At 41.7% G+C, this 17,861-nt stretch overlaps 1 protein-coding gene across 1 annotated transcript in view; it reads left to right on the forward strand.

The window, feature by feature from the left end:
* Positions 1–17,861, forward strand: part of LOC112119066 (protoheme IX farnesyltransferase, mitochondrial) — a 161,149-nt gene that overhangs the window by 123,055 nt on the left and 20,233 nt on the right. The gene's annotated exons all lie outside the window — the stretch shown is intronic.

The raw sequence follows: 17,861 nt of genomic DNA on the forward strand, positions 1-17,861 counted from the left end.
AGGTAGACTGTGCATTGTGTGAAGAATTACTTATTTTTGTTTGTTTTAAGTGTGCTGCCTACTAATTTCATCGGGTGACCCCTAGTTCTTATGTTGTGTTATCTGCCTTAGTATAATACAAGTAATTGTAAGTTAGTATAAGTAAAGTAAGTCTCTTCAGAATTTCTCAGTAGTAACTTCATTCCAAACCTGTTGTCACTATGATCTCAATCCTGCAGTCCAATCCACTACCCATGCAGAACCCCATTGGCTCAGGAATGACACACAAAGTGTACTTGTTCATAAGGCCAGATCCTGACATCATTTATATGGAGTTACACTGGTACAAAGGAGGGCAGGATCAGAGCTGTAGTATAAAGCTCTAGATTGAAAGAGCCGGTCCACCCCGATCTCCTATTTTCACTCCCTCATAATTTTATTTTCTATTGAAATCCCTCTGCTTTGTCTCATCCTAAACCTAACGTCTTTGTGGAAATCAGCAAAATCGATGAAGCCAATTTTGAGTAATGCAAGCATGAAAAAGAAATATGTCCCTTTTAGAATGAAATGGCTCTTTTAACCTAGACTTGTTAGTTTATGATAGTTTTAAAGTCACTGGCTCTGGCAAGGGAGAGAGAACATCTGCAGCTCAGATTCTTTAGGATCTGGAGAAGCTAATTGCCTCCAATTTGGTTAAAATACAGTGTCAATTACACTTTTAAACAACAGCTATATACTGTCATGACAGGAAGGTTTGGATTCCATGCATGGGTTATTTCCTTGTTGGGAGAGAAATGAATTGACACAGACAAAGGATATTTTACCCTACTCTATATTTATTTACAATAAGTACACTTTTGAACACATATGTTGCAAAGTCAGAGTGCAGTTTCCAACTGAGAGCCGCAACTCAAAAAAGCAACTCTATAGCAGTTTTCCACCCAGACTTGTATGTTTACTGTTGCAGGACTCTGTGTTCACCATACTCTCAACATATTAAATCCTTTGTAATATCCAGGTGCCACTCAATATCAAATCCCCCCTTTCCTGGTCAGATGGTCTAGGTGTCAATCAAAACCACTTCCAGGTTGGTGCTGATGAGCCTGGGCTTACTCTATACACAAAAGAAGGTAATGCTGGCTCAAAAGGACCCCTTCCTAAATCCTTGCATTTCAAAGCGACTTCTTTTGAGAAAGTCGGGGCTGTAAACTCCTTGTCAGGAGACACAATATTATAATGGTAGTCTAAATTCCTCTTTTAAGTGTCTCTAAGCGCTGGACCATTAACTCAGTTCATTAGGGCATTAGTACCACAGTGGTTTTTATACTCCTTTTGTGCAGATAGTTCCTCCTCCCGCCTCCCCCATTTCAAATTTAATTTATTTATTACAGATCATTTTTCAGATCTTCATCATATCAATATTTTTACTCTTTGAAGTGCTTACAAGCAGGTTTTAAATTATTACCAAACCCTTCAAATGTAGTGGGTTGTGTTATCTGAAAGCTAAGATCACAAAAATCCAATCAGCAATACACCAAGCAGAAGTCCATTTAACCTTGTTAAGGAGCACAAGTAAACCCCTATCTACATTACAGATTGCAGTGGTGTTGTAACTAGATAAGGGGACGATGATACTGTACCAGGTCTTGTTCAGATTGGGCCTAGAACATTCCCAACATATCCTTTGTGATGAGATTCTACACCAAAATCCATGTGGATTGCAAACATTGAGAGTAACAGAGATCTAAGTGATGAGATATTGATGGCGTGATGATACTGCTTCTTTTACATTTGAAGTGGAAGTTAAATAATTCATAGAAGGGATTGACAAGTCTCTGCCATATTTTAACCCCTCCCAAAAGACCTTCTCTAAAGCTTCAGGCATGAATGACAGAAAAATGCATGTTCTGATGCCCTGAGTTGATGGGGAAGTGAAATGGGTGGGGGAGGGTGAAGGGGGTTGAGTTCTCAATTAGAACTGTAATTTAGTTTTGCATTTTAGTTTTAAAATAAATCATCTTCCAGCCCTCATCATGAGTCAAGAACCTTTTTGCATGATTGAGTGAGGGAGAATAAATGAATATCTATTAGGATTTTTTCCCCAACTCTACACCATTTTTCTTTTTTCTTAAAATAGTGCCATTTTAGCTCATTGATAGATACTGTTTAGTTTAATGAAATTCCGGTTCTTTGCAACATCAGACCCCAATCAGCAGCTTTTCACATCTTTCATAATATAAAATTGCACTCTGCCCATGAAATGTGACATTAAAAGTGAGAGAGCAGCTTCTCCATGTTTAGTAAAGCTTGTGATTGATATTGCATAAGATGTACATAAGCAGCAGCATCAGTGTAGAAAAGTGTTCTCCCAGCAATAAATCCATTCTGCCGAAGCTAAAATCTATTTTTTCCTTTTAATTAGGAAGAAATATCTCTCATTAGAGACTAAACAAATCTCTGATTAAAAATTGTAATTGAATGTAAAAACATTTTGTCACTCTGTATGCAAGTGTTTTATAGGGAAGATATGCTGTGTAACTGTACTAAATGGAAGGCATAACGCATAATTGTGTAACCACTTTGATTTAAAACATCAAATTTGTGTGTGGATAGCTTTACATCAGTCATAAGCGAACTGTCAGGCTCTTATATTTCTGAACATACGTGTCTGTAACAAAAGTTAGAGGTTAAAAAAAAACTATCAGTGATAGAGAGCTACTGGTCCAGGGAATGTTATTCCAGTTTCAGTTTCCCTTATTTAGCATTATTATTGCTGTATTACTTTTCCAGTTTGCCAATGTTAGTGGATATGGTTTTTATTACTAAAGCTATAAATACTACAGTTTGAAAGGATTTATGCAGAAAGTTAGAATGTACTTTCAGCATCGGTGGATTGCCATAATTCAATTGTCTGTGGTGGTTACTGATTGGTTTTGAATGCTCTCTTCATTACTTTGAGTTCAGAAGTTATACAGGCGCTTTCTTGGCCTTCCATCAAAAAACCTTTCAAGGTGACATGGTGCTACTTAGAAGGAAAAGCCTGCAACCTACAGCAAGACCTGCCTTCTACAGCGCAGTCTTCTACAACCAGCTTCACCGACTTTATGCCACCCAGGGATTCAGCTATCCTAGGGGAATACCAGGCTGACTCTTTAGGGCAGTTTTCCATTTGGAAAGCTGGGCCACGGATCCATGTCAACACACTGCAGGGCATCAAGGAGGTGGGTAGATTTTCCTCCCTGTTATCTAACTTGTCTGAGCAGGAAGAGTTCTCCTTATCGTACCTATGTTATTGAAATTGCTTTGCCCCTAAAATCCTCAGACTTCTGCTTCTCTCTCCTTGGGGTAAGAGCATTGGCTTGGGTGGGATTGGCCGGAGGAGCTTTCTGGAAGTTCCTTCCTTCCTTCCTTCATTTACTTGACTGATCTCCAAAACAGGCCTGTTTGCTAGGGACAGTTGTGGAGCTTCAGGCTGCAGCTTTTTAAAAATTTCTTTGTCAGCTGATCCACATTCCTCCCACTGGAGAATACGCCCATGTCATATCTAAGTACCATATGACTATGCAGAACAGTCACGGACTCTTCCCCTAAATTGGGGCTGGTTGCAGGAACCCATTGCATGCTTGGTGTTCTATGTCTGCAGGAATTTGAGGTGCTATTTGAGAGATCAGTGCAGTTGCTAATCCAGGGAAGCTGAGTACCAGTTTTTCTAGACTAGATTGGACAACTGTGTATTGATGCTTTTTCAATGGATGTTCTACTAACTTAATCTTGCACTGGAGCCAGGTTTTGAATGCCATAAAAACAATCAGGAGAGATGGCTTACACTTCGGTATGTATTTGTAGCTATTGAAAAATTTAAAAACTTGATTCAACAAGTTCATATGTGGTTTTAGAACATATAATAGCACATGGGTGAGCCTAGAAAAAGTCAGGATGGCTGGCTACCCAAGGCCAACCATGCACTTTTGAATAGTATTTTATAGGGTTGTCAATTAATCGCGGTTAACTCATGCGATTAACTCAAAAAAAATTAATCGCAATTAAAAAAATTAATTGCGGTTAATCACAGTTTTAATTGCACTGTTAAACAATAGAATACCAATTGAAATTTATTAAATATTTTGGATGTTTTTCTACATATTTATATATATTGTAGTCTGTGTTGTAATTGAAATCAAAGTGTATATTATTATAATTTGTATATAAATATTTGCACTAAAAATGATAAACAAAAGAAATAGTATTTTTCAGTGCACCTCATACGAGTACTGTAGTGCAATCTTTGTCGTGAAAGTGCAACTTACAAATGTAGATTTTTTGTTACATAACTGCACTCAAAAACAAAACAGTGTAAAACTTCAGAGCCTACAAGTCCACTCAGTCCTACTTCTTGTTCAGCCAATCGCTAAGACAAACAAGTTTGTTTATATTTACAAGAGATAATGCTGCCCTCTTCTTATTTACAGTGTCACCAGAAAGTGAGAACACGCAGTTGCATGGCATTTTTGTAGCTGGCATTGCAAGGTATTTACATGCCAAATATGCTAAACATTCGTATGCCCCTTCATGCGTCGGCCACCATTCCAGAGGACAAGCTTCCATGGTAATGAAGCTCGTTAAAAAAATAATGTGTTAATTAAATTTGTGACTGAACTCCTTGGGAGAGAATTGTATGTCCCCTGCTGTTTTACCCGCATTCCGCCATATTTTTCATGTTATAAGCAGTCTTGGATGATGACCCAGCACGTTGTTCATCTTAAGAACGCTTTCACAGCAGATTTGACAAAATGTAAAGGAGTACCAATGTGAGATTACTAAAGATAGCTACAGCACTCGACCTAAGATTTAAGAATCTGAAGTGCCTTCCAAAATCTGAGGGATGAGGTGTGGAGCATGCTTTCAGAAGTCTTAAAAGAGGAACACTCCAATGCGGAAACTACAGAACTCAAACCACCAAAAAGGAAAATCAACCTTCTGCTGGTAGCATCTGACTCAGATAATTAAAATAAACATGCGTCGGTCCACACTGCTGTGGATTGTCATCAGCAGTGGACGCATGTCCCCTGGAATGGTGGTTGAAGCATGAAGGGACATACGAATCTTTAGCGCATCTGGCACGTAAATATCTTGCGACGCCAGCTACAACAGTGCCATGCAAATGCCTGTTCTCACTTTCAGGTGACATTGTAAACAAGAGACGGGCAGCATTGTCTCCTGCAAATATAAACAAACTTGTTTGTCTGAGCGATTGGCTGAACAAGAAGTAGGACTCTGTGGACTTGCAGGCTCTACAATTTTACATTGTTTTATTTTTGAATGCAGTTTTTTGTACATAATTCTACATTTGTAAGTTCAACTTTCATGATAAAGAGATTGCACTACAATACTTGTACTAGGTGTATTGAAAAATACTATTTCTTTTGTTTTTTACAGTGCAAATACTTGTAATAAAAAATAAACAAAAAGTGAACACTGTACACTTTGTATTCTGTGTTGCAACTGAAATCAATATATTTGAAAATGAAGAAAACATCCAAAAATATTTTTAAATAAATGGTATTCTGTTATTGTTTAACAATTCGATTAATCGCAATTAACATTTTAATCGCTTGACAGCCCTAGTATTTTCTAATACAGACAGCATAAAAGAAGAAAATGGGCTGGGGATGTTTATTTCTGAAATCTGAATTAATTGAAGCTTTAGTAGGCTTCGTGCTTGGCACTTCTGTCTCACAAATTAATACAAGAATATAATGGTGAAATGACTGGTAGCGTTAAGGATCACACCTCCTGTTCTTTTTCTTTCTCTAATAACTTGTTCAGAGCTTCCACCATTTCCAGACAGCTTGTTGTTGGGAGATTTTAGACTGGGCCTCTTTTTATTACAATAAATTGTTTTGACAGTCTCATATGCAGATGAAATTCTCATCTAGAGCAGCAATATTGAGATTAATCTAAGACATCAATCTCACCTTTATTGTCTCAATATCCTTTACCTGTCACCATAGAACATTATGAACTCAATGCTAATTTAGCATTGTTTCTGTGGATAGCAGTGTACAAATTATAGCTTTGAGGGAAATAAATGTGGCATTGTTGATGAGCCTGTATCTCAAATGAATAAAGCAGAAAACTCATCAGATGAAACTAAGCCATGTTTTTTGGTCTGGCAAAAAGCATGTAACATTATAATTTAATTATGAATAGGTATGGTTTGTGTCTTTCTAGTGGGGAGGCTATTTGGCATCATTAAAGTGGTTGTGCAGAGGAAAATGAAGGCCTGACTTTTTGGCTTCTTTTTGATATATGAAGGAGGCTTGATATGTGGTTCTTCAAGTAAACGTAGCCATGTGTTCCATGTAGGTGTGTGTGCACCCAGCACACAGAAGCTGCAGAACTTTGCGTAGCAGTATCTGTAGGGGCGGTGCTTGTGCCCTATGGCCCTAGCCCCTGCCCGGGATATATATAAAGGCAGTGCCTTCCCAAACCCCTCTGTTCCTTCTCACCGCCCATGGCTAGAGTCAGAGCTGCGGGCAGAACCGGAGCAGAACTGGGGGCGGGGAGGGACTAGGTGGAGCTCCCTCCACTCCCCCAGGGGCTGGCCTGGGACCTGACATGCCCCACCCAAGGTTCCTATGTGCCCCCCTAGGGGGGGCATGCCCCACAGTTTGGGGACCTCTGTTCTAAGAGGAGTGCTGACCGGCACTGTACTCCTTCCAGCACACAGGATGGAGTAGGTCCATCTAACAGCTCACAGGTACTACGCCAAGATCAGCCACAGCCCATATCATTAACTCCAGTTCAAGCCATGGGGCATCCGTTGAATCCGGTACAGATGACATCAGCACCAGGGCCAGCTGTCTGCATACTGATGGCATATCAGGCAGCTTCAGACTGCTTGCCTCTCAGTCCCTGACTCTGCACTAGCTCAGGAATTTTCCAGTGCCATGGTTTCTACTGCTTCATCCCTCCATTGTGACCTTGGCACCTTCTGATCGTGTCACAGAACGTATGGCCGCTATCTTAGGCATCCAGGCTGAATTTCTGCAGGAGAATACGCATAAGCTGTTGGATAGTCTCTAACCATGAGCTCCAGGGAAAGTAGCTCTCCTGATAAATGAGGGCCTCTTAGAGCCTGCCAAGGCCCTCTGGAATACTCCTGTTTTGTTGCCTCCCATGGCAAAGCATGCAGAGAAGCAGCATGTTGTTGCCATTCAGGGTTTGGAGGGTTTCTACTCCCACCCACCCCCTGACTCTCTTGTGGTAACTGCAGCACATGACAGGGCATAACAGGGAAGGAATAAATCCACACATACGGACAAAGCGTCCAAAAGGATGGACTTGATTGGGAGGCTGATTTATACCACCTCTTCCCCGCAATTGTGGATCACGAACCAGCAGCCATTCCTCTCTAAATACGACTTTGTTAATTGTATGGCCATGTCTGAGTTTGAAGACAAGTTGCCAGAAGCCGCCAGGGAAGTGTTTAAGGCGTTCATTGCAGAACACTATATGGTAGCCAAGACTTCATTACAATCAGCCCTGGATGTGACAGATGCCTTGGGCAGAATTATGGCATCATCTGTGACCATGAGCAGGGCCACATGGCTGCAGAATTCAGGCATTGTGCCCGGTTTGCAGCAGATCATTGAGGACTTATCTTTGGATGGTCGGGTTTTGTTTTCGGAAAAGATTGGCAAGACCCTGCACTCTTTTAAGGATTTCCGAGCTACTTTGTATTCCTTGGCAGTTTAGACTCTGGCTGTACAGAGACACCACTATAGCAGTCAGCAGCAACAGCAGCAATACCGCTTGCAGCTTTCTTCAGGTAGTCCTCATTTCCTGTAAGGCAGCAGGACTACCTCAGGAAGGGGACATAGATCCCAGAAGCGAAGGCCCTCTGATTCCAGATTTAGCCAGCTGGCTCATTCTCCCAGCATCCAGCAAGCATCCATTTTGATTTGTGTGTCCAGGGAAGCAGTGATGTCTCAATTTCTGTTCCCCTGGGATGGGATGGCTTGTTTTTACTGAGTTTGGGACTCTATTACTACAGAAAGCTGAGTCCCAAGCACTGTCAGATCAGTTTATGCCAGACCGCTCCTCTCCATCCCTCCTCACCACCCACCTACCTCATCCTTCTTCAGGGACCTATCTCACAAGATACTTGTCGAGCAGATTCAGCCTCTCCTGGCCTTTGGGGCTATATAGGAGATCCCTCTGCAGCATCGGGGACAGGGATTCTCCTCCCAGTATTTCCTGGTTCCTAAACCCAAGAGAGGGATGAGTCCTATCCTTGACCTCTGCCACCTCAACAAATACATCAGATACCTGAGATTCTGGATGGTTACTGTAGCAACGTGTCCTTCCCACATTGAATCACGATGACTGGTTTGCTCCCTAGATCTTCAGGATGCTTACTTCTACACAGTAATTCTCCCAACCCACAGGAGGTTTCTTCAGTTTGTCATGGTGGATTGGCACTATCAGTACACCATGCTCCCTTTTGATCTGTCTCCTGCTCCCTGGGTTTTTACCAAATCAATAGTTGTAGTGACACCATACCTTAGGAAGACAGGAATCCATATCCTCCCATATGTTGACAACTGGTTACTTAGGGACAAGTCCAGAGAAGAAGTCCTCTTTTGTGTTCAGTTCACGCTATGCTTACTTGACTGTCTAGGTCTTATCCTAAACAGCAGAAAGTCAACACCGGTCCCAACTCCAAGAATCAAATTCATTGAGGCCCTGATAGACTCTACAAGTTCCAGAGTGTTTCTGCCGACTGACCAATTTCCTCACAATTCGCCTCCCATGTCTGGAACTGCAGTCTCAACCCTCAACCACAGCCCAAGTCCTCTTCAGTGGCTGAAGTTGATTTATCATCCGAATCATCATACTTTGGACAGACTGGTCCAACTTCCTTCGCCAGTCTTGAACTCCATACAGTGGTGGACAGTTCAGGGCAATGTGTCCTGAGGATTCCCTTTGCTCAGTCCCCACCGTCCAGGACTGTTGTCACCAATGCCTCCTTAATCGGTTGGGGAGTGCATCTGGGGTCACTGAAAGTTCAAGTCCTGTGGTCAGAACTAAAAGCTTCTCTGCATATCAATGTCCTGGAGCTTCGTGCCATCTATAATGCCTGTCAGGCCATTCGAGATCATATCAGGGACTCACTGGTGCACATCCTTACCAACAGTACCCATGCGATGTATTATGGGAACAGGCCGGTGTGGTGGGGTGGGGAAGCATACTCCAACATGCTGTTATCAGGAGGTGATCAGGCTCTGGCAGTTCTGCATCAGGGAAAACATTTCCCCCATGGATGATCATTTACCTGGGATCCAGAATCACCTGGCAGATCACCTCAGCAGAAATTTCTCCCTGAATCACATGTGGTCTCAGAAGCCCAGCATCCTGTGCTGTCTTTGCAGTTTGGGGCACTCTGACCATTGACCTGATCTCCACGAGAGACAAGAAATGCTGTCTGTTTTGCTGTCGAGGGGATCTCGGGCTGGGCTCTCTGATTAATGCTTTTCACCTGAGCTGGGAATTGGCACTCTTGGGTGCCCTTCCTCCATTCCAATCATCCTGCAGGTCATTCTCAAGCTGAAATTGGATCGTGCCAAGCTCATTCTCATTGCTCCGGTGTAGCCAAGACAGTGTTGGTTCTTCGACCTCCTCACTTTATCGGTTCAGTCTCCCATATTCCTTCCTTTTCACCCTGACCTCCTGGCTCAGCATCACAGTCAGATTTGGCATCCAGGACTCAGCTCCCTGCATCTCCCGGCGTGGGTGCTGCTTAGTTAGATGAGAAGGAACAATGTTCATAGGTGATGTGGCAAATCTTGCTTAACAGTAGAAAGCCTTCCACAAGAGCAGCATATTTGGCCAAATGGAAGCAGTTCTTGCTGTGGTCATTAGCCCAGGGAGTTCAATCGAAGATGGTTTGTATGAAGGACATCTTGGAGTACCTGTTACACCTTCAATCTTCTGGTCTTGCACTTAGTTTGTTGAGAGTGCATCTTGTGGCGATTTCGGTGTTTCATCTACCCATCCATGGGAAGTCAGTATTTTCAAACTCCATGGTAGTGAGGTTCTTGAAAGGAATGACTCATTTCCACCTGCCTGTGAAAGTACCGGTTTCTTTGTGGGACCTTAATGTTGTCTTAGCAGCTCTTATGGGACCTCCGGTTCGAGTCTTTGTCCACTTCTTCATTCTCCCTTCTGTGTCAGACAACTGCTTTCCTTGTGGCAATAACATCTACAAGGAGAATGTGAGAGTTGCAGGCTTCGATGGCAGAGCCTCCTTACAATTTTCCAAAAACAAAGTAACCTTGGAGCCACACCCTAAGTTTTTGTCCAAAGTGGTTTTTCAGTTTCATTTGAACCAAATTATATATCTACCAATGTTCTTTAAGCTGCATTCAACCCCAGATGAGCAGCATTTTCACACGCTGGATGTTAGGCGAGGTTTGGCTTTTCACCTGGATAGAACTAATCCTTTCCATTCTTCATCTCATGTGTTTATTTCATATGCGAACCAAATGAAGGGATGAGCAATCTCTACACAGACAGTTTCCAGGTGGATAACTTCCTGTATCGTGACAGCAGACAAAGTAGCTCAGACTGCGCCTCTTCAAAGGGTGCGGGCTTATTCCACGAGGGTCCTGACGATGTTGATGAGATTTCTCAGTGACGTTCTTACATTGGACATTTGCACGGCTGCCACTTGGTCCTCTGTACATGTATTTACAAACCACTATGCCATAGCTACTGCATCCAGATCAGATGCAAACTTTGGGGAGGCAATCCTGCGGTCCTTGTCTAAATAGACTCTGAACCCCACCTCTTGCAGGCACTGCTTGTGAGTCATCTACATGGAATAACGGCTGCATCTACTCCAAAAAGAAAAAATGGTGTTTTACCTGTATTGTAACTGTTGGCCTTTGAGATCTGATGCAGACGTGTATTCCACAACACACCTTCCTTCCCCTCTGCATTGAAGTCTGTGTTAATGACCTTTGGTGTGAAGGAACTGAGCGGAGTTGGGGCACTGCCACTCTTACATAGCCAAGGTAGGGGCTAGGGGCAAAGGGTGTGAGCGCTGCCCCATGGGTACTGCTAGGCAAAGTTCTTCAGCTTCAGTGTGCAGGGTGCGTGCACACCTGCTTGGATTACCTGTCTGCATCACATCTCAAAGGACAACAGTTACAATACAGGCAAGTAACCGTTTCCCCCCCTCCCCCGCATTCCCCCAAAAAGATAAAAGGAGGATGGGGAGGGGGCTGTGTTAGGTTTGTTTACATTAGGAAATATCAGGAATATAAAGCTTGTTGTTCCCTGTTTTTGCTGGAGGACTTATCGGGGTTCCGAATGGGTGGGAGAACTTTCTCTGTCTGTAATTGACAAGGCAGGTATTGAATCTTTAACAAAGCCATCGTTTACTCCCAGCTGTTTGTGTAGGAATTTGAATTAAATAGGTGGTAGCAAAAGCAAAACAGTATGGATAAGATAATCACGTCCCCCATGGCATCACTGATTACATCCCTCCATAGTGTCTCGGAAAAAAACAGAGCAAACAACAGCTACCAGTTTTATTGAGATGTAGTGGGGCCTATTGAATAGGGCACTGGAGTGAAAGTTGGGAGACCTGGGGTGAGGTGCCATTAAGCAGCTGAGTGACCTTGCGCAAGTCACTTAACCTCTCTGTGCTTCTCTCTCCCCTGCCACCCTTTGTTTGTCTTTGTCTTACGCATTCATGCAAGGTCAAAAATTAAGCTCTTCATATAGGGATTGTTAGGGATGGTTTTGGCAGGCAGGAAGGAAAGGGGTCTTTATTACTTGTGTGGTCTCCTTTGAATCCCATTTTCAAATATAGGCACTTAGGTTTCACCTACAAAATATGCAAGCAGATACAAATGGGCACTTACACTCAAGCTTATTCTTATATGCAAATACATGTTTTACATGCACAATTACCCATTAGTGCTAGGTCACAAATTAAGCTCATTGTATCAGGTTTGTATGCCTTTGTATCTAAAGATATGTATGTATATGAGTGCGGGGCTGGGGAATTCCAGGGGGAGAAGGGTTTGATGTTGGAACCTTAATTATTTCTCAATGTTTAGGTTCTTTGAAAAACAACAATCTAATTTCCTGATTTTCAAACACTATTTTTCTTAAGCTTTGAATTTTTGTCATTTTAAAATGTTGATTTTTAAATGGTAATAAAGTGTTAACATATTCTAAGGTTGTACATCCAGTATATGTCTTGTAGTCACAAAGTGTTTAGCCTAAAATTTCATATGGATATTAGATGAGAACTGAGAATGTAGAAGAACTTTATAAATATTAATTAAGCTTCCCAACACTACTGTGAGGTAGGTAAATATATTAATTGTATAGCTGGACAAACTGAAACACAAGGAAATTAAAGTGACTTGTCCAAGGTCAGCTGAAAGTCAGTAGCAGAGTAAAGAATTGAACCCAGGAATCATGACCCCTAAGTAAGTGTGTGTGTGTGCGCGCGTGCGCGCAAGAAGACCTGTCAGGCACACATGAATTAGGGGACAGTAGGCTGCTACATTTTCTGAAGTCACAATCCACCACACATGATATGTAGAGTTCCAGGTGAATGCCTACCCATTGTGTAAGGCGTGGAAGCCTGAATTTTACTCCTGTGGGATTCCCTCCTGTCTGCTCCCTACCTTCCCCAAGCTATCCTTGAGTGATTCTCCCCAGCCTGATTGACAGTGTCTGGAATCTCACCGTGCCAGTGGCAGCTTTGTATTGTATGAATAGAAAACTGAGCCTTTATTCCTCTTCCTCTTGGGTCCTGTGGATTGGAAAGGGTCTGCCTCAGATGGACTCTATTGGAGATAAATCAATAAATTTCAACTACCTGGGAACAATAGTAAGAGTCATTACTAATATATTGCCTTCCATAGGAGGATGTTAGAGCACTTCACAAATATTAATAAATTTAGCCTCATGACACCCCTGTGAAGTAGGCAGTGTAGTCCCTAGCTTACAGATGAGGAACTGAAGCACAGAGCTTCTAAGTGATTTGACCAAGCTAGGAACAGACCCCACGTCTTCTTGGCTTTCAATCATGTAACTTCACCATAAGACCATCCTTCTGTCCCAGAATTATCATTGCTGTAGTCTCTGGTAGAGCCATGTTGCCCAAAGATATTTTTCTGGCCCATCAGTATGCTCCTAGGATACACTCCTAGATAGTATGACAGCAGACCCTTGTGCATTATTACTTGCATCTATCATGGTGAAAGATTTTTATATATGAATGCAGTGCTTTACCATGTGGATGGTCACAGTATAAATACATAGATAGGGGTATAGCAGTTTTCCCTAGCCTATGTGGGCACCAGATTTGTCCATGGGTGGCATGGGCAGACCTCATAAGTATTAGGAGGGCAACAAGTGCCACATATACATTGCACATTGACCACACGTGTCTTCTTGCAGTGCTGTCTGGTAAAAGGTAGCGGTATAGTGAATACGAATGTGTAGCACCTGTAGCGAAGGGAGCCTGAGAGTCAAGCAGCGAATGGTGAATGAAATCTCCCTATTTGGAGCTGCTTGTGAGTAGTCAAGTGGATTTAAAGATCTCTGTTATATTTAGTTTCAGACAACACTGATTTATCCTGAATTGAGAAATAGAGAAGAGACGATTCTAATCTTGTGTAGTCCACTGTTCTTGAGTTTGGTAAGGCACTCAGATACCACCATGATGAGCATGAAATAAATACCTGGAGGATGGATGGATTATTTAGTGTACATGCTGTCAAGGGTTATCTATAGAGAATGTTCTGTTTGTGATACCTTGTTAGATATGGTGATGGGGAGGGGATTAAATACAGTTTTTCTTTTGCCTAAACAGGCAAGTTAGAAGTGTTATCTATACACTGTCTCACAAACAATAGTTTTACATACAATAGCTGCTCAGAATATTATGGACATTTGGAAAATACCATTCAAATAAATACTGTTTAAATTTAGATGTTAAATTCTTTTTTAAACTGATCATTTTCTTTCCAGTGAAATACTTTTGTATTTAATCAAGCGCCCAAATGAGTAGTTTTTTGTCTGCATTTTTGAATAATTATTGTAATGTAAAAGTATCTTTCCTGCATACTGCATCCTTAAGAGGATTTGTTCTTGGGTTTTATTTTCTACATAGGGATTAGTTAACTAGTAACGGACTAAGGATATTAATTCCTTTAGTTGTAACAATGAGTGCATTTAAGTATGAATGTAATATAATATACATGCACACACGCGCTGGTATGTATATTATCTGCCATTATTGGAAAGGTTTAAAATAAACAAAAAAGTTGTTTTTGTACAGGCCAAAAAATGGTGCCCTAGACTTTGTCAAGGGCATTTCCTTTAAGCACCAGTACAAACTACTTTGTGACTTCTGGGAAGTGCTTGTACTAGTGGTCTGTCTGAGATCTCAGGACATCCTGACGGAAATTTCCCTGAGCAGTTGTAATAGTCATCTCCTATCTCTCAGCTTCGTGGTGGGAATTTCTCAGAGCAGATGTATATTTCCCTTGGGAAGTAACATCCTCAAAGCTCTGACCAATTGGCAGCCGTGAACATTTTTGAAAATTGTAATAACAAACACTAAATATTTACCTGTTCCTGAAGGAACTGCAGTTTGCACATATTGCTCTTTTGAATAATAATGATAGTGCTTTGGGCTTGGTTTTGGTGTTAGTTTTGTGGAAAGATCAGAAATAGCTGAGTCTGGTGTTAAGCTGGGTTGGGAATTATTTATCGCTGAATCACTTATTTTTTTTTATTTTGTAACCAACCACTAAAGTGCCAATGAATCATTGAGCAAAAAGATCATCAACGAGCGGGGCAGATGTTTAAAAACTCAGCTACGTGGAGGTCCAAACCTTTCTATTATTTTTCCCAAGAAATCTCTAAGTCCTTCTCCCGTCACTGTCTTTTCCATGCCACCCACAACATGGTCCCACAAAAAATATCCCCTACTGTAGGGATCTACCCTCTAGAGCCAGATATCACCCCAAGCATTGGTCAGAAGGGGTGGGTGAAGCAGAGGCGTTCCTAGAGAGCACGAAATGGCCATCCCCAGCTATTGTGGCTCTGTGCAGAACTGCAAGTCTCCACCATGTCCAGGTGCTAGGGAATGAGCTCACAACCAAACTCATCCCTTCATATAGCCAGTCTCCTTATTTGTTAGTGCCAGTGTGTAATACCAGCAAGCATATTAGTCAATCCTGTGTCCCAGTTTAAAAGGTTAAATTATTTCATAACCCAGATGATTATACACTAACTTTGTACTTCTGTAGCGTGTCTCATTTGAGCATCTCAAAGCAATTTGCCAACATTAATTAATTAGCCTCACAGCACCCCTGACTATTTTACAGGTTAAATTATTTATCGAAGGCCACGCAGCATAGAACCCAAGACTCCTGAATTCCAGTCTCATGTTCTAACCACCAGGCTTCTCTCTTATCCAGACACACCTGCGACCTGTTGTGACTTATTTTGATCTGCAAGGTCTTACCCTCTCACACCCAATGACAGAAACCAAAAAATAGCCATTCTTGATAGCAGCTCGCAGTTCTAGTATCATGAGGCTGATAGGCTGGGTATTACACTCAGCATTGGTATTACAGGGCTGTTTCTGAGCCATGTCAACTGTGCAGGAGGAACAGACTTATCGACTTCCCTCTGGTGCCAGGCTTGTTCGCAGGCAGCTCTACCATTTGCTTTGCACATGGGGAATGGTGAAGTGCTTGGATCTGCTGCTATTCTTGTGCCACTGGATCAGTGTAGCATTAGTCTGGAATGAAGAGACAGACTGGAGTCACTGCTCTTTATTAGAGAGAGCAGTGTTCACCACGCTGGGCCAAATTCTGCCCTCATTAATGCCCCGTTGAAGTGAATCGGGGGTACATGGCGTGCAAGGGCTGAAGCTGGTTCTTTGTCTTCACGGCAGTAGATATACATTTTCTTTATCACTCATGTGTCATTTGGGAATTTACAGTCCAACTCTACCTTACTCAGGAACTAAATGAGTTATATTTGTTTTGCCAAGTCAGGCTTTTGCTGTGCAGAGGCAATGATGAGAAATTGTAGCATGTGTAGACATAGCATTGAGGCAAATTACTGTGCATATTGTATTCTGCTGCAGTCCTGTAAAAAAACACAGCTAACAGTAAAACTAAAGAACACACGGCACCGTATGGTCCTTTTATAGTGTTACTCATTAGCAAAATTCTCAATCTACATCTCATTGTCGATGGATGACAACACAGTACCTTGCCTATATTTGTAATGTACCAAGAACACTGGGACTGCATACTGCTATCTTTGAAGGAAATAATGACACTCCCTCCACGCTGTAATCTAAAATCTGTTGCTGGATTTGAAAAGCTGGCGGAATTATCTTCCTGCATGTCATCAAACTCTTGGTTTAGTCAATTTAATTTAAATTGAAGACAGTCTTTTATTTAGTCCCAACATTTCGACCTGAAGTTTACCCATCTTAACAATTCTGACTATTCTAGCATTTATAAAATGCTGGGATGCAAATGGCCTGACCAGGGCTTTAAAAATCAAAACTAAACCTTTAGCTTCTTTATTAACAATGACTTATTAAAATTCATCTTCACTGCTAGCCGGACTTCCACAGCTGAGCATGGAGCGCTGGCTGCAAAGCACACAGCAGGGTTAAAGACTTCGTGGGGGAGAAGCATGCTGCTAAAAACACATCGAATATTGAATGCAAAACACAATAATAGAATGTGAAAGCTGTGCAGTTTTAAGAGTCTAGAATTGTAAAGTTAAGGTTCTTGTAGTGTTATTAACTCAGCTATATTGTCAATGTGTATTTTCTATTCCTGTTCCCAGTAAACGTTTAGCTAAATGTATTTATTTTATTGTAAAATGTGTACTGGAAAGCGTACAGGTTATTAAAGGTAGCTAACTTAATACAGAACTACCTTCCTCCCTTTCATGCCTCTCCCACTCTGAGCCAGGTGAATGGAATTTCAGGCCCCTTATATTGGCACCAGGATTGAGACCCCAGACAGTGTGGATTTGCTGACTGACTGAAATAATTGGTCTAAGTGTGGTCTGAACTGCCTTTGTCCATCTCACTGGGTGTTTATTCTGAAGCCTAATAATGGCCATTTAAATTGTCAGCATTAACTTCCAGCTACTCTGGGATTGTGAGTGGAGCTTGAGTAGAGTTACTACCATTTCCTTCTCTGAGTTTGACCCTTGGAAAACAGGAGTTTCTAATGGAAACCAATTGGTTGCCGTTGCTCTCAGAAAATAACAAACTTTAATTTGATTTTGTCGCTGTAAAGTTCTTTTGTCAAATTTCCCCTGGTGAGCACTATACACCAGCCAAGTTTGAACTTGGAAACTTCAGCAATGTTTTAGTAAATCCAAAAAACTGCTTATTTCTACTTAGAAAACTCCAAAATAATTGAATTGATTCTTCTCAACCCTTCCCAAAAAAGCACCTTGCAAAAGTTGTAATCAACTGAAATTCTGACAAAGCCACAACAATTCACTTCCTCTGCCACACTGAATGTTGATTACTTCAGTAGCTTTAAACACACAAACTTGAGGCATTTTTCCTGATGTGCTTGCTCCACATGCTCACAACTTACTAAGATCGCTACCAAATTGTTAAGGTACTAATTCTCAGTGAGGACTCTATATGAAAAGTACTATAAACTGACACAGGTCAGGCATTTTTGAGTTATCAGCACTGGTCACTAGAATCAGAACTAGATTAATAGATTCTAAGACTGGAAGGGACCTCAAGAGGTCATCGAGTCCAGTCCCCTGCCCTCATGGCAGGACCA

The sequence above is a fragment of the Terrapene carolina genome, unplaced genomic scaffold (genome assembly GCF_002925995.2).
Source record: "Terrapene carolina triunguis isolate 2854851 unplaced genomic scaffold, T_m_triunguis-2.0 Scaffold192, whole genome shotgun sequence".
Lineage (NCBI taxonomy): Eukaryota > Metazoa > Chordata > Testudines > Emydidae > Terrapene > Terrapene triunguis.